This window comes from Mya arenaria, chromosome 4 (genome assembly GCF_026914265.1).
Source record: "Mya arenaria isolate MELC-2E11 chromosome 4, ASM2691426v1".
Classification (NCBI taxonomy): Eukaryota; Metazoa; Mollusca; class Bivalvia; order Myida; family Myidae; genus Mya; species Mya arenaria.
In genome coordinates, this window is record NC_069125.1 from 20,711,214 (window position 1) to 20,738,818 (window position 27,605).

A 27,605-nucleotide genomic window follows, 5' to 3' on the forward strand; every position below is an offset into this window, starting at 1 on the left:
GACTTAGTATTTTCAAGACAGAGCTTTTCAGCATTTAATTGTTTGCAGGGCACGGATGCAAAGATGTTTCGCGGTTAAATTATTTACGGAACCATCTTTTCCTTAAATTGGATAAACGAAATGAAACGTCGTGCACGGGCTCAGAATGGCTATATAGCTTTGGAGGGTGAGATACAGGTGCGTGCCAGATATAGATATTCACATAACAATGTAATTTATGGTAAATTGTCTTTAAAATTTCATCAAACTTAGGTACAATCTAACTGCAAGAACCTTCGTCCAATTTTAATGATATACATTCATGTATTTCAACACTTAAATAAATCAATCGTAATAAAAAATATTTCAATTAACAAGTTTTAATATATTAGAAATGCAACTGCACGAGGATGTCAATCTGTGCAATCAGGAAAGTTGGCACATTAAAGTTTTGGGTATGTAAGTACTAGGGATAATACGATACACAAACAGTGAATTATTTGAATCTAGAAAAAAAACATTAAATCTAGAATGCTTAGTCCAAGTTGAGATTTAGATCCGGGGTGTCCACGCAGTGCATCGACTCTATACACTATATGGATATGCACAATATACCGTGACAGTACCTACACTAGTGTTATATTCTATACCAGTATATACTGTGCACTATATTCTATTCATTTTTAGAGGTGTTGAAGCAGTGCTTGAACACCTCTGTTCTCTATGCAATGTATACAGCCAGAGATTTTGAAGATTTACTTCAACTCCTCTGTTATAGTCTATATACATTGTGGAAGCGTACACTATACTCTATTCATTGTCTAAGGTGTTGAAGCAGTGCTTCAACACCCCTGTTCTCTATACAATGTATACAGCCAGAGATTATGAAGATTTACTTCAACTCTTCTGTTATAGTCTATATACATTGTGGTAGCGTGCACTATACTCTATTCAACTTCAGAGGTGTTGAAGCACTGCTTTGAACACCCCTGTTCTCTATGCAATGTATACAGTCAGAGATTATGAGGATTTACTTCAACTCCTCTGTTATAGTCTATATACATTGTGGTGGCGTGCACTATTCTCTATCTGTAAATTTGAACCTCTGTTATAGTCTATATACATTGTGGTAGCGTGCACTATACTCTAATCATTCTCAGAGGTGTTGAAGCAGTGCTCTATTCAATATATACAAACGGAGATTTTTGAACAAAAAAAAATAGAGAAAAATGCACAAAAATAATTTTGATGAACTTATGTCATATCAGGCAACATATTTAATATACTTAAAGCATAGAACAATTACATGGCGCAAGAAATGATTTTTGGGGTAAAATGTTGGAAAAATTAAATGAAAATGACAATTCATGGATTTTGCCAATAACTCTGCCTTATTTTGCAATAAAATAACCAGAACTACTGCAGCTTATATATATCATTTAACAGTATTATATATAAAAATATACAAACACAGTTGTTTTTTAAAAATATTATTTTCTGGGTAAAATGTATGAAAAATTAAATGGAAATGAGAATATTCTGGAATTTGCCAATAACTTTTTCAAATATTGCAATTGAATGACCAGAATTACTGTATTTCATAAATATTATCTTACAGTTTAATATATCAAAAGTATAGAAACTACGTAATTTTGTGAAATGTGAATTTTGGGGAAAATGTTTGAAAAATTAAATGAGAATTTCTGAAATTCGCCAATTATTTGCACAAATTTTGCAATACAATGACCAGAAATTTTACTGTATTCAATATATACTATACTACAGTATAACAAACCTAAAGTGTAGAAACCATGTATTGTGAGAAATGTGATTTGGGGGGTAAAATGAAATTAAGTAAAAATCCACAAACAGCAGTTATCAAACAACACAAATAAACAAAAATCATTTTATGTGCATTTTTCTGAAATTGTCTCCTTAATTTTTGAAGCTCTGCATTTCCTCCTCTGTCAAATCAATTAACGTTGTTCTCTGTATTCATTTATGATGATCCCCTTTTAGTTAATAAATCTTTTGAAATCATTGAAAATTAACCTTTTTCACTGTCACCTGTGTGTCGATGAATTTTATAATGTAGATATTTGCCAGACTCGCAAAAATCAAAACAAACCATAAGCCCAAGGCACTTTTTCACGAATATAATGCGACAGTCACTTGGGTGTGAGAAGCCTTGCCCAGCAACTCTACATTTTCAAATTGTCATAGCATAAAACTGTCATTTCCCAACATGCCAACATTCAGACATATCCAACATGATAACTAAGGTCTCTCTAGGCTAAATACTTTTCCAGCTAGACACTAGAATTGGACCTACAGTATGAAGATGTCCATAAAACCCAATTCACATAACAGGACAGGAGACCAGGACAACCAAAAGACATGGTTAAGTATGTTATAAACAACAAGACTACGCATTTACCATAACTGTATCTATTTTGAACATGAACAGAACATTAGTAAATTTAATCCTAAGAATGTGATGTCAATAATCCTGTACATGTATGTATGATATTATCTATGTCCATCAATATAATAAGAAATGGAAGTTTCGTCTAAAACATACACGAAAACAGCTATTGTTCATATAAACCATAAAGGTGTCTTATAATCATGTCAACAAGAGCTGTCTTTGGACAGCACACTCAATTAAATGAGGCTTTGTCTTAAAAATGAATACAATAATAAACAATAATGTTGTTATATGTGCCTGTCGAAAGCAATAAAAAGAGTCAAATTAAAAAGTAAACTAGAAATGCTGCAATGCAACAAGAACTTCAGCCTTCATTGTGAGATTCAGTTTCAAATGTATTGAAACTGAAGTTATTCAGTACCAAGCATTTTTCAATTTTTAGTTACAGTGACCATTGCCCTAGGGGCCCAAATCAAATATGAAAAGGAAAGAAAATTTTGCCTTTAGACAGTTACTAAATGCCATTGTATATAAGTCAAGGAAACCTTTTTTAAGTTAAAATGTAAAGTGTACAGGTAACTGTCAAATTTAATGGTAAATAATAGTTGACAGTTACCTGTACATCTTGTAACATTTTAACTTTAAAAAGGTTTCCTTGACTTATATACAAGAATTTTAACAAAACAATGTGGCGAACAGATCAAGAATCTAGGTTTAAGAAGTGACATTTCTAGAGGCTTACCATGATTGTGCTCCAATATGTATGGAACTTAATGACCATGGTTTCATTGAATTTATACTGGCATATAGGGTAATTGTGCAATATATTTAACAGAACACTCAAAAGTACAATGAAACATTCAGGTTAGAAGTTAGAATATAATTAGAAAAAGTAGCCATAATTGACCAAGTCAGTATGGAAATTAACAACAGAACAAGGTAAGTAAAACAATATAGATTAAACATAATAATATATGATTTGCATTCATTTCATTCAAGTTTAAAACATACTTTTAATAATGAACTAGCTCCATTGTTACTAAGCAAGGTGCTTTATTGCTCACCTCAAAACCAGACACATTATTTGTTTCAATAATATGTTTACAAGACTTTATTCACTAAAATATGTGCCTAATTATTTACTTTTTACCTGTCATGCCTTATTTTTTGAAAAGTTGTAAGCACTAACTTTCTGGCAAAGTTGTGATTTATGATGAGGAAACGATACCTCTATGAATAGCAATTTTTAAGGTTTTTAACATTTGACTTAGTGACTCCTCTTTCATATTACTACATTCTTTCTTTAAGGAAAGCTTGGGAAGAGAATATGGCCTATAAAACTAGAACATTTTGACCAATAAACAAGTTTCACCTAAAAAAAAATTAACGTTGACGAGAATAAATACTGACAAATATCATGAAAATTAGATATATAGTTTCTGAAGCATTTACAGTTTCTATTATTAGAACAAACAACCTACATGCTTTTTGTCCAACCTGAACAGTTATCAATCTCTACTAAGATTTCTTTGGTAAACATATTCTGGCCAGTATAAATAAAGACCAAAGAGAAAATGTGTCCGCATGCTAAAGTGTTAACACGGTATGAAACTGTTAATAAAAATGAAGGACAGACTATGATCAATCACAATAGTTCAACACGAGCACTTTGTACTGTGTTTAGGTAAATGTTAAACATCTAACTCTATTTAAGGGTAATCTATTTTCAAATCTATAATGTATTTGGCTGTTAAAAGTTAAAATTGGTATATTATCATTCCAATTTTAGTGAATCTTTATGTGACGGATGTCTTGTCCATTAAGTTGTCTTCAATGAAGATTTTGAAGTCAGACTTTCTCTTGTTGGATGTGGGTATTTCCTGAAAGAAAAAGGAACATTAAGCAATACATTAACACAGTTCCATTGTTGGCTTTAAATATTGAACTCTTAAGGAGCTTTTCGTTCATTTGTGCCATTGGCTTCAATGTTAAAATTTGATAATTACCCCATATAATATTAGTATCATTTGAAAAGGCTTTGCATACTGATTACTTATATTTAAAATCAATGACAAGAACATATTTTCACCTTTAAAAGTTATTGCTGGCATCCCAAAATCACATTATTGTTCATCAGATACATTAAGTTATTACCCATCTTGCAAAAAATTTATAGTTGATTTTGAAATATGATAGTTCTAATACATATTATATATCTTTATATTAAAAATTAGCCACATTTTCTGTGATATGGATTTTATATATATGCATATAAAAATATTTAACAAAAAATAAACAAATAAATAAGAAATGATTAAATCACACAAATCTTAGTATATTTTACATTGATAGATATTTCATGTAAACTTTGCTAAACACAGAAAGAAAATAATTGTTCCTATTACAGGATTTGAACCTGGACAATTACTTTTAATGTGAATGAGCATATTTGAGCATGATCAACTGTGCCTTACAACAAAGGATAACATTGAAACCTAACAAAGGGCAACTACTAAAAAATACACCTTGAGTTATGGTTTCTGTGCACTGCACTTCTGCTAAATGAGATATATCTGTATATATATGAAGTTTGAAATCAACGCCTCAAAGACTTTTCAAGTTCTGCTGCAGGCAAAAACTCAGTATGAAATATAACAAAGGGTTATTATTAAAACAAACTGTAAACAGAATTATGGTCCCTTAACACTGCACTTCTACTCAATAGGGATCTATCTGTATATGAAGTTTGAAATTAACACCTGGGGGATTTATGCTCAAGATTACATTCCACGCGCGCGCGCGCACACACACACACACACAATTACACAATAACTGTATCCACTTTGCCTTTTGGCAAGGGATAATCAATAGATTAGTCCTCATCATCAGAGTCTAAAACAAAAATGATGAACATAATCATAGCATGCATAAAACATTTTACAGTTGTATCAAATCTGGAATAAAAACTGTACCTAGATGAATTTGTAACAGGTGACAGTCAGTCATCACTTTCCTGTTTCCTGTTTCGCAATGTGTCATTCCTGTCTTATTGGGTTTAGTACAACTCTGGCATGGTCCACAATTGCAACTGAAAAACAACTGAACAATTAGCAAAAGAGAACTTATACCTATTGTACATTAAATGTACATAATATACTGCTACTAAAAATGACTCATACTGTCAAACACTTTTGTTTCCATGAAAAACTACAGCTATCACCTATTGTATTAAGAGATTTCACTGAGAGTGATGTTTGCTTTTAAGCATACAGTAACCAATTAGGCAATAATAACTGCCAAGCACAAAATAAACATAAGAAAATAATTCTTAATATACCAAAAACAGAATAGTGTTTTGTTAATTTTAGTAAAAAATAAAAAAAGTTATGAAGAGAAGTAAAAAATAAAAACAAGAGGACCCTGAAGGCCCTGTATCGCTCACCTGATCCAATTCAAGTGTGAGAAAAGACTTTATAAACACAAACATTCTGACATAGTTTCATGGTGATCAAAGAGAGAATGTAACCTCTACAGTGTTTACATGATTTGACCACATAAATGTGGCCTCTAGAGTGTTAACATGCTTTTCCTATTATTTGGCATGGTGACCTAGTTTTTGACCACATATAACCCAGATTCGAACTTGGCCTAGAGCTTATCAATATAAACATTCTGACTAAGTTTCATGAACATACAGTCATAAATGTGACCTCTAAGAGTGCTAACAAGCTTTTCCTATGATTTGACCTGGTGACCTAGTTTTTGACCGCACATAACCCAGATTTATACTTGACTTAGAGATTATTTCTATAAACATTCTGACCAATTTTCATGAAGATACAGTTATAAATGTGACCTCTAGAGTGTTAACAAGCTTTTCTTGAAATTTGACCTGGTGACCTAGTTTTTGACCGCATATGACCCAGATTCGACCTTGACCTAGAGATCATTAATATTAATATTCTAACCAAGTTTTCTAAAGATACAGTAATAAATGTGACCTCTAGAGTGTTAACAAGCTTTTCCTTTAATTTGACCTGGTGACCTAGTTTTTAACCCAAGATGACTCAATATCGAGCTCGTCCAAGATTTTATTGAAGGTAACATTCTGACCAAGTTTCATTAAGATTATGCCCAAAGTGTGACCTCTAGAGTGTTAACAGTCAAATTGTTGACGACGGACGACTACGATGGACGACGGACACAGGGCGATCACAATAGCTCACCTTGAGCACTTCGTGCTCAGGTGAGCTAAAAATATAAAAATAATAATCAAGGTTTACAACTCTGACTACCATACACAATTTAATGATTCATATGCACAGCTATTTTTCTATCACGTCCAATATGTGCATAAAGTTTGAAGTTAATACCTCAAAAACATAGAAAAGTGAAAGAAAAATAATCAAAGACCAATAACTCTAAAAAACCATAAACAAATAAGTTTTTTTTGCACAGCACGTCTCCTCAACACATCTAATATATGTTAGAAATCTCAAAAGCATTTGGAATTATGATTAAAAGAAGACTTGTCCAAATGAGCCCTAACCATCAAGTGGTAGGAGTATAATAGCAAAGACAAATCATATGTCTTTATATTTAATATGTCAATATATATATAATTGCTGATTATGATTAGAATCTCAAACAGTAGGCTTGGTGAGAAACTTTTGTCAAAAATTCTTGAATGTACATAAAACTATGGAACAACTGTAGATCAATTGTAATTTGAACAGAATAATTATGTTAATTCTTATTTCTTGGCTTAACTCATATTTACATTGTTATACATATAATTAATCCAAAGAGAACTTACCATTCACTGACAAGATTTCCTCATTATACATAGGAGTATCTTCATACATTTAGAATCTCTCCATTTTTCTTCTCCATGGGAACTGCAATACAGAACACATAAGAAAGGAAATCAAACAATTGCATTTTTCAAAACAATTTGTAGAAACAATAAAACTAGCTTCAGACACATGCAGAATTATTTGCATTTATTTTAAGCAAGTTACAAGAGTAGCATTACTGTACCTTGTGCAATCTGAGTAAAATCTGCATGCAACAAACATGTGCATGCAAAATTGCATGGATTTTCATTTATTTGCTTAACAGTTTTAATTAAACGTAACAACCTGACCAAATACTTGAAATATCTTAAACTTGAATACTTTATGTTATACTAGTAAATGACATTGAGTACATGTAAATATGTGTTAAAAATCTACCTTTCAAATCCAATGCTTTCTTTGCATCAAAATGTTTGTCTGTTTGCCCTTAAATTGGTCCCTCAAGAGTATCTGGTCTGAAATAAATATAAAATTAACCTACTTTAAGCTAGAATTAGTTATTATACTAACTTGGCTGATCTTAGGAAAAATGAGTCTTAAAGCTGCACTCACACAGATTGACTGTTTTGACATTATTATTATCTCAGAGAATGAATGCCTTAAATTTCCTAATAATAATACATAAATCACAATAAAACAGATGTCATGTATTAAGAAATCTGCTTATTATTTCATTTTTTCTGAGAGTGTTCGTAAAATTTAAGTCACAGAACGACAATTATGAACGTATATATGAAAAACAGCGATCTGATCTTTTTTCAGCAGTTTTAAATCATGGTTTGCAGACATATGCTCTAACATTGCATGGTTCATCCCATGATGTAAAAAAAGGTGTCAGAATGGTAAATCTGTGAGAATGCAGCTTTAATAACAATCCCCAACAGTTGTTGAAGACAAGTCTTCCTCCAAAAGACTTATTTACTCCGTTTGATGAAATAGCAAAAAAAAAAAGAAAATTGACGAAAACTGACAAACTTGGTATCTATGTGTACAATGCATTGAAACTTACTAACTGAAGTACCGCATAATTTACAATATTTATTTTTTTCGCATTTTTTTCGTATTTTGCCATTAAAAAGATTACTAGGTATGTCTACCTAGTAGAATTCAGAATGCGTGATTGGCTAGTCAATGTTATCACGTAATATTACCAAGTTAGGTATATAGATTAAATATTCCAACTGTTTAGGGTAAGCCTTCATAGCACACTGGATACAACACTGGACTGCGAATTTGGCGACAACGATTCCAACCCATTCTCTGACTTGATTTTTTTTTTACATTTGGTATTTTTTTACCATTATGATATCAAAGTTAAACATTTTATTGAATAATTGTCCAGAGATTCATAACAGAAAAAAAATCTGGTGTACAGTCCCTTTAAAAACCCAAGCCTGTATAAAACTTCAGGAGTAGATTAATACAAAATAAAAATAAAATAATAAATAATGATTTAACGTTATTGAGGTGGTAGCCTGTTTATATGGACAAGAACAGGGGGTGCAACTTGGCTTTTTTTTAATGGTTAGCCTTGACGGCATTTCAGAATGACTAAGTCAGGGGAGGATCCAGAATTTGAATTAGAACAAAAAATAATTTGGTCTGAGGAGTTAAAGGTGGGTAGAGGTGGTGGGGGAGCGGGGAGGGCTTGCAGGTTGTAAAACTAAAAGGCGATTTCATTTTTTTTGGAGGGGGGGAGGTCCCACCCCCTTTCTGGATCCGCTAGTGTGGGTTACTTCCGTAAAATGAACTCAATTTAATTTGGTGCAAAGCTCTAATTAAAATTGGTGAAATCAATTAAATTGATATTACTAATTAACGTAAACAAACCAATTGCAACTATCCCTGAACAACCTCGAAATGATACCTAGTGATTATTTTCATTTGCATGATAACTAAGAAAATATAAAATAACACCCGAGTGTCCTGTATAGTCAATACTTACAACTTACATGTGCAGGAATCAGGAAGGAGTTTCATTCTACCAACTTTATACCATTCTTATTTGTCGTCTTCTTAACCGGATCCTTGAATTTTTGTAAACAAACCCCATGAACCCTGCATCGTTACACTAGACTTTCTCGCTTAAATGTTTACGCTCGGTTGTGCCTGTATCGAAGAAAATGAAGACCAGTCCAAAATATTGCGTCATTTAGAATTTAGCACGCGCGAGAGTGGTTCAAAACATCGAATTTGACCGACACTGATCAGAGGTAAATGGCTATTTTCTTTCAAAATATAACATTTTCTAGTTCAAAAGGTAATTGAATTTATGTAGATACGTAAATAATTGACAGTTTAACGAGTATATTTTATTGATATTTCGAAGTACTCCTTAAAGCTGCACTGAATTTTTTTTTATTGGCGCCGCACTGAAGTGCACGCCTATTATGGAATGGGAATTTATTTTAGTTAGGGGTAGGAGCGGTTTTTAAGTTGATTGACAGTTGGGTTTTACTGTTATTTTATTATGATTAAAAATGCAAATGGATGGCGATTGCATGGGTGTTAAAATGTTATTTATGGTTGAATAGATTGTCTTCAATTTATCTTCAAAACATTATATCGGAAGAACGACAAATAAGTTTAATAACTGTTCCCGATTCGTTTACGTTTTCCGATTGGTTACCTGTAATATCATGTGCCGGAAATGTAAACATTCGGAGGAGTTCCGAATGAAATGTAAAATGTGTGGACCGGTAATTATGTGAATGGGAATAATTATGTTTCATGTTGTTTTGTTATGTTTACTGCATTAATAAACCATGAGGTAAGCTGTTTTCTTTAATTTAATCTATATTGGAATTAAATGTTTACCTAACTTTATTTGTTAATGTGTTGAAGGTGACATTAGTAAAATTTTATTACGATTGCCCCCGAGTTGTTTATTTTTAGAACACTACACATATTCGGATGTTGCTATTTTTAGAACCAGACGGTATTTCCCCGCTATTCATAGGTCAATAATGGAATTTCTACGTCGTTCATTAATAGTTGGAAACTCGTAGAAGTTTTCTCATGAATATACGTTTAAAATCAGTAAACACTAAAAGTGTACACTGACAGTTGATTACGATACATCTAACAATTTGAGTCATTACAGTAAAACATGGATTATAAGTGAATTATACGCGTAAGAGAAGATTTTCTGTTGAAAAAACTAATGTCAACAATCAGCATGGAACTGGGATATTCGTATCAAAGGGCTATTCATGTAAGTATCCTTGAGTAGTTGTGTACGTTTATGTGTTCAAAAATGTTTGTTTTTTAATTTATCTTTGGAATTCTTAAATCATTTTTATTTGCTAAATGTTAAGACAGCGTTGTACTATAAATATACATGTTACATACTTTACATCTACTTATAATGCACCAGTCAATTGTAACCACGCCCCCCCCCCCCCCAGATCCGAGGAATAGCTGGGACTTTGACTTTCGGTCCAGCCAACCCCGGGTAAAATCCTCGTCCTGCGGGGACGAATTGATGGTCAAATCCTCGCCATATGTCCCCGTACCCCAGGGAGCCTAGGTAAGGCATATTCCCTGCTATAATTTGCTCAAAGACAAAACCACCGCATCCACCCGGCACTGCGAGGCCACCTGAAAGGTAAAAAACACAGCCCATTTCCCCGGCTATCCCTGGCATATCCCCAGACCTGGGGGCCGTGGTTACAATTGACTGGTGCATTATGTACATGTACCATATTTTTAAATGTACTTATGTGCATCATTTATGTATATGATATGAGTATGTAATCTTTTATTTGATTGTTTTATCTTAGAAAAATATTAGACTTAAAAATACCCATTATTTGTTTACAAACTGCATATTTTCAAAATAAAACTGTATTAAAAGATGTACATGGTTTCGGGCTGGAAGCCACGACAGCTTGGACACAAGCGACATTCATTTGCTTGGTGTAGGTCTAGTTGAACGCCATACTGTTGTGAATCATTATCAACCATATGCACACTACTACACATTTGTGCCTACCAACCCTTACTCTTGGCTAAAACGGATATTAGTGCAGAATGTATAATTAATACATGTGCATTTGTATTTTACGGTTGTAGTTTCTGTTGGTTGATATTCAGAAGTCTAATTTCTTTCAGGCAGGAAAATGACTGAATATTACCATTATATGAAGAATTCCAGCCTGCATTAAATACTTTGTTGGATCATTGAGGCAGATTTGACATCCATGTCTATCCACAAGGCAGTCACATCTGATAGAGATGATGTGAGTATTTCATACAAAACATATTTGAGTTGGTGTTTGTTGTTTTACAAACTCATTGTATTCAATAATCCAATGGTGGTGGTGGTGGTGGTGTTGGTGATGGTGGTGGTGATGATGAATTTTATTGATAAATTTAGTAATTTTCTTTATATTATATACAGTCATGTATGTATCAGCTTATTGTTGTTTTTTTTAAATAATGTTGAGAAATATTAAACTGTTTATATTTTATTTTGTATATGTATGGCAGTATTATTATCTATACAAATTAGTTAGAAAGTACTTTTTTTTCTTTTACAGCACTAAACATTCTAGATGGGTAAAGAACCTGTAGGGGCATGAAAACCAAATCAGCATTGACTCAGCATTGAGTAATTATCATCTGTGCACTCACTACAAGTACAAACGCATGGGAACAAACCAAACTTCAAATGTTGAAGAGTGAAGAATTATTGTGAAAAATTCTAAATGTTAGAATACCATTGACTAAATAAAACAAATAGACATCGATTACCAACAGAGACTGTTTACATGTTATAATATTAAAAAGACATTAGTTGAGAACTTTCACTCTGACATTTTTGGAGGGGCATTACCGCCTACTTAGTGTTCTTGTTTCTTTACATATATTTTAATTTACATTTAAAAGTACATTCATTGTTTTTAAATCTGAATTCTGAGTTAGTATCATAAGTAATATTCATTTATTTCAATGATTACATTTTATGAATAAGTCCAATTAAGCTTTATCAATTTTTACAAGAAAAAGGTTGATTTTTAAGCATTTTATTAGTTAGAAAAATGTATACTTACATGACATTATGTATATTTTCTTCAAAACTGAACGGTAAACTATCATAAATTGTCTTTTAAATTGTTCATTAGACATCATAGAAAATATTTAAAATGATTTCAGCAGGTTGTCTTATTATTAACTTTTTTTTATGAATTTATAAAACTGGTATATATTTTCAAACATCGAAATACTGCTCTGTTCCTAAGACTCACAAGATCAATCAAAATGATTTTTTTCCATGTGTATCAATAATATGTTCGGTTGAACTTAATTTTTCTGTTAACTGAAGTTTATTTTACCAGAAACTGTTGTGTTTATTTCATAATCTCTGGTAATGTGAAAAAAAAATCAAATATAGACAAAATATTTTTAATTCATGGTAAAAAATCTTCAAAATTTGGATAAAAGTCCCATAGTGTGCCATGATAATAACTATGGTGTCAGTAAAAGCTTTATAAAAGAGTGTATTACTTATACCTTAATTCAGTTTAAATAATTATGGCCTTTAAGGATTTGTGTTTTCATATAGAATTCCTGTTATATTGAGCTTTACCAATTTTTGTTGTTGTTTTGTATTATGTACAATTACTACTTCTATTTCCTAACTTTTGTCTCATTTGTCAAATTGAATTGTTACATATTTAAGTGAAAAAAACACACACACTATTTTCAAAGATGCACTCTTTAACTCCCAAATAAGACTTATCACAATTAATATTATTGTATTATTGTTTTGATTTTTTTTAAATGGGTTGATAGATGTCAACAACAATGTTTCTAATGAAGGATCTTGAGTTCAATTTGCTAATAAGAATGAACATAAAACATGGTATTTCTGCCTTGTGATACTATAGTAGACCACACTAAATCTTTTAGCAATCACCAATCATTTAATATTTGTCATGCTTTCTGCTATTATAAACAGGGTCACAAGCTTGTTATCAGTAAACAATATTTCAGTAAATGCATTATTTAGTAAGTAGTTATTGTTTTATCATTCAATTTGATGTGTGTTATAAATACAATTATATGTATTGATTTCAAATAAGAGTTTCACTTTAAAGATGCTCATTTAAAGATAATGAACAGACACACAAAAACTAGACACATTTGAAACTAATTATATGAATGATTATTGTTTAGGTGACCTCTGATTTGTTTTGGAGATATTCATAAATGGGTGTTATTCTTTATTGTCTTCAGTTTCTTATACATTAAAGGATTTTTATAATTGCTTTTCTGGTATATATTTCAATGTAATTTAATGCAAATGAAAACACACTTTAAACTAGACACATTTTATACTAATGATATAAATGATTATTGTTTACATGTACTCTGATTTGTTATGAAGATATTCATAAAGGGGTGTTCTTCATGTTATTATACATTTTGGACGTGATTTAGTATTGCTTTTCTGGTATATATTCATTTAATGCACAAAGAAATTATTTTAAGTGTTCAGTATCACTTTCACACATTGTTTACTATTATTTTTTTGCATATTTGGCCTAGTTATGCTTATATGTGCATTGTTGTATTTCAAAACCTTTGTGAAAAATAGAAACGGTTTTATTTCTTTCATACATAGTCTGATACATATTCAGTTTGAATGCGTTATTTTTATCATATTTGAAATATTTGCCATTGTCCAATAAGACACATGCTGTTTTTGTGTTAATATCAACTAAAAACATCCATTTTCAACTCTTCTTTACTATGTACATTTTAGTATTATTAAACAGCTAAAAACAAGGCATGTTTTGTTATAAATGCATTTCATCTAGTAAAGAATGTTCACTTTTTATATAACAGTTCAATAATTATGTTCTATTTATGTTTGCAACATTCAGACGAAATGATAATGTTTATTAAAGTACTACAAAAATTGTTAAATTGTTATTTCATATCACTTCTTCATGATGAGGTAACTTATTCTTCCCTACAAGTTGTCATTCCAGCATGGTGACGTTGCCCCCTCCCCCTATATGATTAGAACTGCAGTGTACATCAACAATAACTCTATTTCAGCGTATTGCAAGAGTTATTCCCTTTGTATCTTTTTCTGTCCGGAGCATAACTAGAAAACTACTTTTTTGGAATTTCATTAAACATCATTCAATGGTATTTAGCACAACGAGAGGAAGTGCAGTGCACAATGACTATAGCTGTTTTTAAGCTAATTACATAATTATTGCCCTTTGCCGTTTTCTCTTAACCAGAGCATTACTTTAAAACTACTTATGGTATTGAAATAAAACTTGGTATATGAGTAGGTGGCAATGACAAAAAGTACAGTGCACAAGCACCCTAATTATGTCGTGTTCATTAATGTACCCCACCCCTAATGAAATGTTCAACTTGAAACTCTTCAATTTCAATGTTTTTGCCTATGTTGTCAAGCAGAATACTACAATATTTTGAGAATTTCATAGATGCGGTTCAATGCATCATAATATGCTTGTTGGCCTTGACATTCCTTGTTTTTCAACATAAAACAAATGCATAAACTATAAAACGGCGCCCTTTGATGCTTTGCATCAATGGCCTTTCTTGTTTTTGTCTTGGAATGAGCCAGTTTCTGTGTAAATATATGCAAATAACAGACGCGTAGGAGCTGGTGCCGCATGTGCCGCGCAAGCAGCCCCAATATTCTCGCTAGTAACGGCAATTGGGCCGCGAATATTTGATTTTGATTTTTTTTTACAAATCGTATTTTAAATAAAGCTCGATCAATACCAGTCTGACACGATATTGAATAAACAGGGCACAATGTCATAAAAAAAACCTGTGACCATCTAGCATATTGGCGCGTGAATGGTGTGAAAACAGGCGGCAGATTATTAAAGACGGATAAGTGGAGGAAGAGGCAATAAGACAATAATTATTTGTATCGTTTTTGATGTTTCAAAAACTGTAGTTGATTAGGATAATTGCAATTACTCGTTAGAATAGAATTTTCATTAAATACCGGTATGTATTTGCTCAAACTCGTCGCATTAAAGTTTGACTTTAAAATGGACGTTCCAAACCTGCCTAAAAGTTTAAAATTTCCAAAGAGATCTTTTGGCACTAAAAAAACTGAACATAGGGCATTCAACTCGCCATAGTTCCAAAGTCACTCGTGGCTTCACTATGAAGAGGTAAACTGCGCTAATTTGTTATTTATTTGATATGCATTGTGAGGATGCGCAAATATGAATATTTAAAAGTGAAAATAATAAATAATAAGTGATATAAAACTGCTGACAAAAAATCAGATCGCAGTTTTACATATTCCGTTCAAAAATTTGTTTTATGGCTAAAAGTGCTATACAGTACTAACAGTTGGAAGAAAAAAGCATAAAACATCATTTTCTTAAAGCTGCACTCTCACAGATTGAACATTTTGGCATCTTTTGTCAACAGGCTTATATCACTTATTATAAGTGATAATAAAAAAGTTGTAAAAATGGTATATCTGTGAGAGTGAAGCTTCAACTTATATATATATGCAATCCAATGTTTTTTAAGCAGTCTTGTGTCACTGGTTTTCTGGCACTTTTGCATTAATTGGCTTCTATAAAGACAGAAATTAAACAGTTGTCAAAACATTTTATCTGTTAGAGTGCAAATTTAAATGTACTTGATGCTTGCCTCAATCATTGCCGCTGACAGATCATCAGATGACAGCACCAACATCCAACAATGCAGCGATATTTTTAAAGTCTCTTTCACATTATTCTGTTTCCTAATGTTATAATTTATTTAAGATAGTTGCTTATCAAGATGTTGAATGCATATTTTACAGCCTTTTAGGCTTTAGAGTGTATTCAATCTCATTTTCAGACAGAAATATCTTGATCGAAGCTAGGAACAAGCTCACAACTGGCATCAGTGAGTCATGCCTGTCAAAACTAATTTTGGGGTATGCATGTTTCTTTTAAAATAGAAAAGTAGACATCGCCTTTACAATGTACATGAAAACATAAATAACTAAAGTATGAATGCAAATTTCATGCACTTAAATTTAACAAACAACTGTAGATGTAGATCGTGTCAATGAGAACCAGCCGTTCGGTTAGCTCAGTTGGTTACAGCGCCATGGTAGTGTTCCAGCAGTTGTTGTTAGTTCAAGCCCCACACTGGGGCACTTCTCCTCCCAGGTTTACTTAAATGGTGGCAGCGGTAAATGGCAGGAGTGCCTCTGTCAGCTTTAAACTAATATATATAAAGGGTTGATGGAGAGGAGTGGAGTGTATTGTGTGTCACTGTCCGTGTGTAAGATCCAGCCGCTCGGTTACAGTCTGATCGTCAACTTTCATGGTTATTATATTTAGATTGTGGAAATACTTGCACCATAAGTCATGTTTTTAAGTTTATTGTTTAAAGTTCCATTTTCTAAAGCTGCACTCTCACAGATTGAAAGTTTTGACAACTTTTTTATTTTTTGTCTTGGAACGAGCCAATTTTTGCGAAAATTCATGGAAACCAGTTATTTAAGACAGCTGACAAAAAATTAGATAGCAGATTTTTATATTTAAGTTTAAAAAGTGACTTTTTATGCATTTTTATTAAACCATTAGTAAATGTTTAAGCCATAAAACATTAATTTTCGAACAGAAATATGAAAATCTACGATCTGATTTTTTGGCAGCAATCATATATCATTGGTTTGCAGATATTTACGCAAAAAATTGCTCTTTCAAAGACAAAAAAAAAGTTGTAAAAATTGTATAAATCTGTGAGAGTGCAGCTTTAATTTTTTATGATTTAACGACAACTGCCTTGAAATAGATACCTGATTTAAGCATAATGCCAATGTTTATAAATTTCTATTATATTTTACTGTGAAATAATGTCAATATATACATATAATTGTTTGTGCTAGTTTAAATTTGCTTGATTAACCTAATAATATATATTATTTCTCTTTTTTTTGTATTAACCCAATATTATGTCATATAATATATCTATGAGTATATAATACCAAGGTAAACACATGTATACAAATCACTTAATATTATGTATAGATAGTTTTTAATACCATGTAACTCATTTGCCTACATACATTTTGGACAATGTGGTCCATTACAGATAAAACCCAGATGTATACATGGCCTGGATTTCCATATTATGCTGCCGAGAATAAAAGACGATGCAGTACAGATTGTATGGCTTAATAATCTTCACCCAACTTGGTAAAAAACTTTGTCATATTATGAGAAATCCCTGTTGTTTTGTTATTTATGTTCATTCACATATGCAATTCACCAAGCAACACAAGACGTAATGTCCACTTGACACATATCTAGTTTATATGGCTTGTACATATATATCATCACTTTTCATAAGAGAATAAATTTCATGTAGGACATTTAGATTGCTCTAGAAATAATTGCAAAGATGTTTTGCATTTGAATGTTTAAAGCATACCTAACATTATTTGCATTTATTGTGTTCATGATTGTGTTGTTTTCTTCCCTTTTAAGATGCATCAGATGAAGTCTTTGACTACCTAGCAAGGGATTTTGTAAGCTAGTACTGGACATGGAGACAGTCACTTGGAAATGATGATTGTGCAACAGCAGTTAAACATATGCAATAAATCATGTATGGTAATTTCTTTTCACCTCAATGAATATTTAAGTGACCTACCCACAAATAAAGTGATTCTCTAATAATACCAATTTCCACTTTGATTTTGTAATCCGGTATTCTTCATTACTACTACCGGTATCTAAAAATAACATTATAATATTCATCATTTATATCATAAGACCATGTGAATATTCAGTAATTTATATATGTAATCAATTTGTTTTTGTGTATGTGGTGTTTATATGTTGGAGATTGTAGTTCATTGTCAGTGATTTTTATGGCTGTTTCCCCTTGTGAAAAACTGTCCATTTTCCCCCAAATTAAAAAAAAATACATTACATTCTGGATTAAAATAGCAATGAATTTCTTGAAATATAAACAAAATCTTGACAGGTCGTACTCTTTACAGCATAATGTATGCATAAAAAAGGTTAAAAAAATGTATATTGGCCATTATATAAGCTATTTTGGCCTGATTTTGTATTTTTCCCAAAGTTGACTTTTTACCGAATTTGCAAGGTACATTGTACAGGCAGTAAAAATAATTCATAAAAAAAAATCACTGATTGTTGTTAAGTGGTCCTTTATGAATATTGTTCAAGTTTTGTCCTTGGGGTCAAAGCTGTCCCAACCAGTGTTCCCATGTTACTGATAGACTTCTAGAAAAAAAAAGATACACATTCAAATCAGGCAATGACTGGCCATGCTCAGGCCCTTTTGTTTTGAATGTACATTTAGCTTATTCATTTAATTCAGCAAATGTATAAACATAGTGTACAATTCTGGATACTTTCAAGTTTTGTCAATATATTATCAATGTTTAAATTTTCAAACAGGTGACCAGACAGGGAGGAAACTAGGGAAATGGTTATCCACCAACAGCCCAAGTGCTTGGTTAATAAGAGGAGCCACAGCATTAAAAATTACTGCCCAAAGTGGTGTGCTTTGCTAACACCTATGATTGTGATTTAATAAAAAAGCAATGAATGAACGCTCATTATTCATAACTATAACTAAAACATTGATGTCAAAGGTTGTCAATTTTCAACATATATAGTATTTGAGATCCTGATCTATAGTTGTGTGCAATGGATTATCAAAGAAAAACAAAAGAGTGAACAACAAAATGAATTGCATAATGCACCAGTCAATTGTAGCCAAACCCCCGCCCCCCAGGTCCGGTGAATAGCGGGGACTTTTGACTTTCGGTCCAGCCTACCTCAGGTTAAATTCCCTGAACTGATGGTAAAATCCCTGCCAAATTCCCACGGACCCTAGGTAAGACAAAACAGCCGCATTCACACCCATTTCCCCAGTAAACCCTCGGACCGGGGGGGGGGGTATGGTGGTGGTTACAATTGACATGTGCATTACCCACTACCCATTTACACCAGTAATTGATAGACATGCCTCTTGTCAAAGGTCAGAACTACCTGCCCGTGGCCTTTCAAGATTTTATAACATTGTTAAACTAAAGAAATTATTATTAAGTTTATACTAGATCTTTGTTAAGAGTGACCCCTTTGATAATTCTGGAGAAAAAACTATTAGGTTTAGGTTCTGTATTTGTCCATAATTGTTTAACAGGTCATATGACATGTAAGCAGGAGTTAATTCTTTCAAAAAATTGTGAATCTTATATAATTATGTATTTGACATCTTATGAATTTTATCACACTTATTACCAATAATGAATTAGGGCAAGAATTCCGAACAGTATACATCTAGTATCATGTATGTTTGATAATTTTGAAATCATAGTGATTAAATCTAAAAGGATGTTAAAGCTGCACTGTCACTGATTCGGAGTTTTCGCATTTGCTTTGAAAAATTGAATTAAAATAGGCTGATTTTTGCACGAATGCCTTCAATCCAGTCATATAAGATAACTCTCAATGAAACAGAACTCAATTGTCTGAAAAACTGACAAAAATTTCAAATGGTAATAGGAAAAACTGTGATTTTGTATGCAGTCTAGTATAACTGTAATCAGACATGTGCAAAAAAGTTTTTCATTTCAAGTTAAAAATAATAAAAAAGTCTCATATATCTGTGAGAGTGCAGCTTTAACAATAAAAACAATTATTGAAAATGGTATTTCCAACTGTGTATAATAATGCTACAACAATTTTATAAGAGACATTGGCAAAAACTGTTTATAGATTGTGTTTTAAGGAAAATTACAACATATGTGTATGTTTTATAGACAGTACTCCAATTCTCTTTAATATTTTGTTTGTTTCATTTAAGGCTTTTAATTGTGTGTTTTAGGGCTGTTTCAGACCATTCATGAAGTGGTATTTTTTTATATACACCCGGCAATCATAATTGCATACCTCTTTGCAAAAGAATAATAAACAATGATGGAAATTTAACAATGACGGAATTTTTCGAATTTTTACTTAACATAAGAAGAGACTTTTGTATTTTGGCCCAGCTGATGTTATTATATTGTTGACTAACATAAGCTTACAAGCAAATTAACAGGCAGAAAGATGAAAAGATGAGCATGTAGTCTTGTTTTGCATACAGAAGTAAGGGGCTTAGCTAGCCCTTTATACGTGGATTCATAATTGCTAGGTAATCTCGGGGCATGCCCCCTCAGAATATTTTGAAAAACGTGGTGCATTCTGGGCGTTTTGAGGTGGTTTATTTTGTACTGGAAAATAAAAATGACAGTTTAAGGATCATGAAATGTACGCATACTGCAACTTTGGCTGATTTTTTTAATGTTTTGTCAGAATTATGTGGATTCATCCGCGTACTAGTGTTATATGCAGCTACATGCCTGGTAGCTCAGACAGCCATTTTTAGGCTTATGTAGACGTTTGCAAGGCAAGGCTTGGCAAACCAAAGTGCCTATCTCATTATATTGGTTACTAAGTGCTTTTGCATGTTGTTTGCAATTGTGCATTTTGCGAGACTGGTAAATATCTGCAATATAAAAACTTAAAATTCATTGACACCTAGGTGACCAAATTTCAATTTTTTTTTAATTCATTTGTCAAACATTGTGCCCCAAAAGCACATTTCACATAAGTATGTAGTTTCTTTACATAAGGTCTATTATATTTAAAAACAGTAATTCTGGTAATTTTATTGCGAAATTTGACAAAGTTATTGGCAAAATGCAGAAATTTTCATTTTTGTTTTCTAACAAATTTACCTAAAAATCATATTTTACAAATTACATAGTTTGTATATCTCAAGTATCTTATAATGTTATATAATATCTGTTTTAAATAGTTATTTTGGTAATTTTATTGCAAAATTTGACAGAGTTGATGCTAAGTCCAGAAATTCTCATTTTCATTTAACTTTTAAAACATTTTGCCCAAAAAATTATATTTTGTACAATGTGATTGTATTTTAATTATAGTATATTAAATGAGGTGTCTGATATGACACAAAACCAACAAAAAAAATTCTAAGCATTTTCCTCCCATTTTTTATTTTCACTGGACAAAGAATAAATAAAGGTGATGAGGTGTTGAAACTCTGCTTCAACACCTCTCTATTCAAGTAGACAATAGTGCACGTCACCACAATGTATATAGACTATAACAGAGGAGTTGAAGTAAAGTTTCAAAATTTCTGGCTGTATACATTGCATAGAGAACAGAGATGTTGAGGCACTGCTTCAACACCTCTGAGAATTAATAGAGTATAGTGCACGCTACCACAATGTATATAGACTATAACAGAGGAGTTGAAGTATATATCCTCAAAATCTCTGGCTGTATACATTGCACAGAGAACAGAGGTGTTGAAGCACTGCTTCAACACCTCTGAGAATGAATAGAATATATACTGTGCACAGTATTACTGGTATAGAATATAACGCCAGTATACGTACTGTCACGGTATATCGTGCATATCCATATAGTGTATAGAGTCGATGCACTGCGTTGACAAAGATATCAATCTCAACTTGGACTAAGCATTCTAGATTTAATTTTTTTTTCTGGATTCAAATAATTCACTGTTCACAGAACATCGATACTGTACAGATATTTGCGGTCGCCGATATGCATCGACACATAAGCCTGGCGTATCGATACGAATCGGTTGTACGTCGTAAATCATTAACTGTTTACAGTTTATTCGTTTGTAAAGCGACATGCTATTTTAGGTTAGGTATTGTATTAGAGCAGCGGATGGTATGATGGCCAACATGGCGGACGAAGAAGAAAGAGTTGAAAGGCTGTAGGTGCAACAAGCGATTTATTTTTACAGGCCATTAATATCCAATCCAAAAAATGTTCGAGGGCCTCCAAACTGTAACTGAAACGTGACTGTCATTACCTAAGAATAGCTAATGTAAATTGATTATTCAATTAGCTAGTTGCATAACACTAGCTGACAAACCAGTATGTACTAGGATATATGAACATTGCTTTAATATCGCAGAAGTATTGCTAGTGTAAAGTTCATCAAGTGAAACCCGATATCTGCTGATGACGTTTTGACTATTTCTAGAGGTAAAGTAAGCAAAGTATGGCGTGAGACCACAGTTATTTTTACTATATGTTTCATATAGAAACTAACCTGGCTTTTCACTTTGAAACAGTCATAATTGAAAAACAAGTAACTGGCTGCTGTAGAACAATCCAAGACACAAAATTTAATCACAAGAAAACATAGGGTTGACCAATGCGTTGTCTCATAAAATTGAGTAGTACTACATGACCCTGAGGTCAAGAAAAAATAAGGCTAAAAACAACCAATTTACATAGTTCCACAGGTAATGATTTTTTCCAATTTTTACACTGAAAACTAGCAATTTTTGCAATACAGTGTCAAATTATGTTAAGCTCTATGCAAAAAGGCCACCTGTTTCTTCTCTTTCATTCAACTTTAAACAAATTATTGATACTTGAACACAAGCACTCTTTTTTCTGTATTCACATCCGGATCAACGGGGGGCAGATAACTGTGTTCTTGAGCCGTATTAGTAAGTAGGTGCTACGTCTTTCAGACAACACATTTCCATTTTCTGCGTATTATCTATAATGATCGATTCCCTTTGTTCCTCACCAAGGTTTATTAAAGATTCTTCGGCTTGCTTTCAAATTCAAATTAATTAATTCATAATAAGTGTTATATTATGAACGTATTTAAATAAAATGGTCTTTTAATTCGCACTACTACGGCTCCATGTTTAGTTTGAGGACCATGGATGCAGGCATTGTCAAGTTATCACTGGGACAAGAATCTCGCGTTCAAGGTCACTGTTACCTTTGAACTGATTACATCAAAACATTAGGGGTGATCTACTGGTCAAGCCCAACCTCCAAGTCAAGCGAGAGGATCATTGTTTTACGTCAAATGGAAAGGATATAAACTAGAATTTCATTATGGATGCAGTGTTGTAAGCATAGAAACTGAAAACTTAAAAAGTGGAGTTATGGTACTCTTACTTAATGCTAAATAGTACAGAAGTGACCTTTAACCCATCTGAATTGCTTAGCAATTCAGCCTACTGACCAAAGTAAGTATGACCGGACAGAGTAATAGAGAAAACAACAAATTAAGTAAAAGTGAACTAAAATATCTTTATTTACTCATTTAAAAAAAGTCAAAATGTACATACAAAATATAGAGAACATTGACACCCCATTCTAAATTGACAAGTCTGCAAGTAAGCTTAAATTATATTTTCAATATTGAAGTGGACTGGTAGGTCAGTGCTAAGAATAGAATGGTTCATTATTAATTAAGTAAATATAATGACAACCTAGAGGACAGTGTTATAGGTCAGATTATTATGAACAAATATCAGCCCCCAAATGGGGTATTTTAATAATTCCAAAGTAATGAAACATGATATTAGTTACATAAACTAAGGTAAATATAATGCAATTTAACCTACTATATTGCATTTGTAGTCACAAGGTTCTCAAGTTCTTCTGCAGAAAAAGTTTGGGAAATACTTTTCTCCATGACCTTGACATTAGACCATCTGACCTCGAAATCAATAAGGTTTATAAGCTGGTCATAGGTAACCTTCTTTAAAAGCTTAAAAGTGCTAGTTCAAACGGTTCTGGAGACCCTGAGGGACAATTTTTACAATGTGTTTGACCATGACCTTAAACTTTAAGTTACTGACCTCAAAATCAAAAGGGATCATCTGCTGGTCAAGGGCTAACAACCACTTAAGTTTCACCGTTTTTGGTCAAAATGTTCTTGAGTTATTGTGGGACAACATTTTCATAAGACTTTTGACCCTGATCTTGACCTTTGACCTACTGACCCTAAAATCAAAATGAATCATTTATTGGTCAAAGCCAACCGTCTATTAACGTTTAATTCTCCTTTGTCAAACATTTTTCGTGTTATGGTGCATGCAAAGTTTTCGTAAGACTGTTGACCGTGACATTGACACTTGATATAATCAAAGGGCAACCCAAAACCGAGGTTAATGTTGTTTTTTTATCAAATCATTCTCAAGTAACTGTGCTGAAAATTGTTGCATTAAATGTTGACTGTGAACTTAACCTTTGACCCACTGACCTCAAAACAAAAGGGGTCCTCCGCTGGTCAGGGCAACCTATCACTGAGTTTTCATAGGCATAGGTCAAACCATCCTCTAGTTATTTTGTGGACATGTTTTCAAACATTGAACCCCTGTTACCTTGACATTCGGATCTCTAAAACATTACAGTCATCAACCCGGGTACAGCTTTATCACTTAAAAGACATGAAGTAAAAATTGTGTTCCCTGACTGCAGAAAACCCGTTTTAATCTAAGTCAGACCATTTTTTGTAAAATCTTAATGACTAAGAAGGACATGCTCGCTTTGTCTGCTCCATCCTTCTCAATCATTATGATTTTACGCAAATTGTTCTATTACATATTTACTATAAACATGATATCTTACAACAATTCATATAACTACTTCCGACAGTTAAAAGGTGAAGACAAATTTATAATGATGAGCCCAGCACAAATATTCGAAACCCATTGGCTAGGAACCCGCCAAAATACGTCAAGCCTCGCGAATATCGGGCCAAGTGGGAATGTTAACAAAGAGTAAAACAAAATCGGTCATTAACATCTAGTTCGAGCCAGAGAGTAAATCAAGCCAAGAAATATCGAGTCAACAGGTTTCAACTGCATTATTACATGTATATCTGAAAAATTCAATCAACCTGAACATTAAGTACCAGTAGTTTTTAAGATACAGTTGAATTCCCAGTGTAAACTTACCTTTAACAGATTCAGAAAGACAGGATGTATTACCTAGATATAAAGATCTTGGCCAATTGTAAATTGTACTACACATTACTCATCTACTGTTATATTTGAAGAACATTTATATTTTCTATCAACTTGACATATACATTTGTAAGTGTCTAAACACAATATATCCAAATGAATATTGCAGATCCTAGCTATTGAAGTGTAATATCTGCACAACCAATTTTACATAAAAGATGTTGAAAAAAATATTATAACATATAAGCAAATAATTAGCATGCATTTGCAGAAACATGAGTAAAGCTTTGATTAACAATTCTGCAATCGGCCAAAATCTATTTCAAACAAGCAGGAACAAGAGGCCCATGAGGATCTACTGGCATGGCTATTTGGTCATTTTCAATTTTATCAATTTAAATGAGCTATAACACAGTCATGCATGGGGGTATCTGGCAGTTTTTACGAAAGGAACCGATGTCTCCTCAATATGTAACAACTATGCTAGGTTGGTGAAGGTTAGAAAAAGAAATGGAGGCACTTTTGTGTTCACAGGCCATATAATAGCAATTTTGACAATTTCAAGGCCCATAACCTAGTCATGCATGGGCAGTCGTGGATGGTTTTGAAAGAAACATCATCAGTATCAGTCAGTATCTCACTGAATTTAAAAGTTTAGACAAATCCGTTACCCTCTTTAACAAAGGCAAGGGAGAAAAACAATTGCCAAAAACCATATCGGAATAGAAGTTGTCTCTCTGTTTAGGCAAGGAAAAGAATCAAAGCGCTGAAAACGCTGGAAGACTGTCGGTGATGTAACTGAAAAGTGATCAGTTGAGTTCATACCTTTGAGGAAGTCTCTTTAAATTGGATAAGAATGGATAAATGTGAATATGGCAAACACAAATTTATCGTCCCTACCTTATTTTGTATTCAATGGCCTATAAGATTCTTAATTCAAGTTTCCTAAGTTTGAATCACTTTAAATCAGTTTAATGCATATTCATTATGTTTGAAATGCTTCAATGTTTGCTTTTTGACATCGCTTATAACAGTTTCAGTAAGCAATTACATGCCTTCATCTAGTTAGGGTCTTTTGAAGCCAATGAAAATACAATAAAAACTATACGCAAGATTCAAGGGACATAATGAAAATATAATTTTAATATGATGCTCTTTCAAGCCTGAATATGCCTACCAGAACTTCTATCAACAGATTCCACGTATGTACAAAATTTGTTTTTTAGTTACACTTTCTTTGATTATAAAAAGTTGAAATAAATCTGTATGGTGCTGTGGCATCATCAGAACAAACAAAATCTTCAGACCTTCAACGTTTATTTTACTTTTGTGTGAGTATTGCAAAGAATGGTATTAAGATAATACAGAACTACTGTAAATTACTTGGTCAATTTCATATTATTTCCTTGCAGCAATATACAAGATTATCAACTTATTAAGTAGGTTAAATAATAAAAAGAAACAAAAAGAAACACAAAGAAAACAAGATATTTTCTGACAGCAAATTAAATGTTGTCTTATATCTTTTATCTTTACATGACATGCAATTTAAAACTTCTGCATTTTTTTATTCAAATGTGAAAATTTCTTAAAATAAAATAAAAATCTCTGGGTAATGGAACCATAACTACATTCTAAAACCTATTATGAGACTGCTAAGATAAATGTACGAATAAAATTAGTTCTAGGCATTTTAGCATTCTTCATTTTAATTACTAGGATAACATTTAATTTCAAAATCGTTCCATGGCAAACTGGGATTTAAAACACCAGGCAATTTTTTTCCACTATTAAAATACTTGCATTTATCAATTTCTAAAAACTCCAACGTCAAAAATTAAACTTACTTAATAGCCATGTCCAACGAAAAATGTGTCCATAGGTCCATAACCCTGCCTGAGCCTCATCTATGATCCCATTTTCTTCACACCATTTAGTAAGACGCTTTGTCATTATATTAACAAATATTTTTGTAAGCTATTTACTATTACTATTTGAATTACTATTTGTAAGCGAAATTGCTCAATAAATATTGGTGTCTTTTAATGAGCCCTTTTTTGTGAATATGGGTGATAACATTTTCACTCCAACCAGATGGAAAGTTACCCTTGTTAAATATGTTATTAAATAGATTTGTCATATACGGGGTAATCAATTGGGAGGTACATTTGAACATTTCGATACAAATGCCATCAGTTCCCGGTGAACTGTTCCCTCTTAAGTGTGCTATACTGTCCCGTCCTTCACTCTCTGTTATTACTTCATTCAATATTTACAGGTCGTGAAATATCATCAAAAGCTGATCGATTATCCCTATTATCGTAATTATTGGGGTCGCAAAATAACTGTTTGAAGTATTCGAACCTTTCACTGTCTGATATACAATTGATACACGGTTGTGTATTGTCCTTTATGCTTTTCAACGTACTGCAAAAGAGCTTTGGGTCATTTCTAATGCTAATGAGATCGTTTCGGCGCCTTTTTTTAAGTTCATATTGTTTTGATA

The 27,605-nt window shown here is 32.4% G+C and overlaps 1 long non-coding RNA gene across 1 annotated transcript; it reads left to right on the plus strand.

The window, feature by feature from the left end:
• Window positions 1-10,237: 10,237 nt before the first annotated feature.
• LOC128230207 (uncharacterized) lies at window positions 10,238-12,096 on the plus strand. Its single transcript, XR_008260183.1, has 3 exons — window positions 10,238-10,477; window positions 11,377-11,504; window positions 11,805-12,096. It is a non-coding gene; the product is annotated as an uncharacterized LOC128230207 (long non-coding RNA).
• The last annotated feature ends 15,509 nt before the right edge of the window (window positions 12,097-27,605 follow it).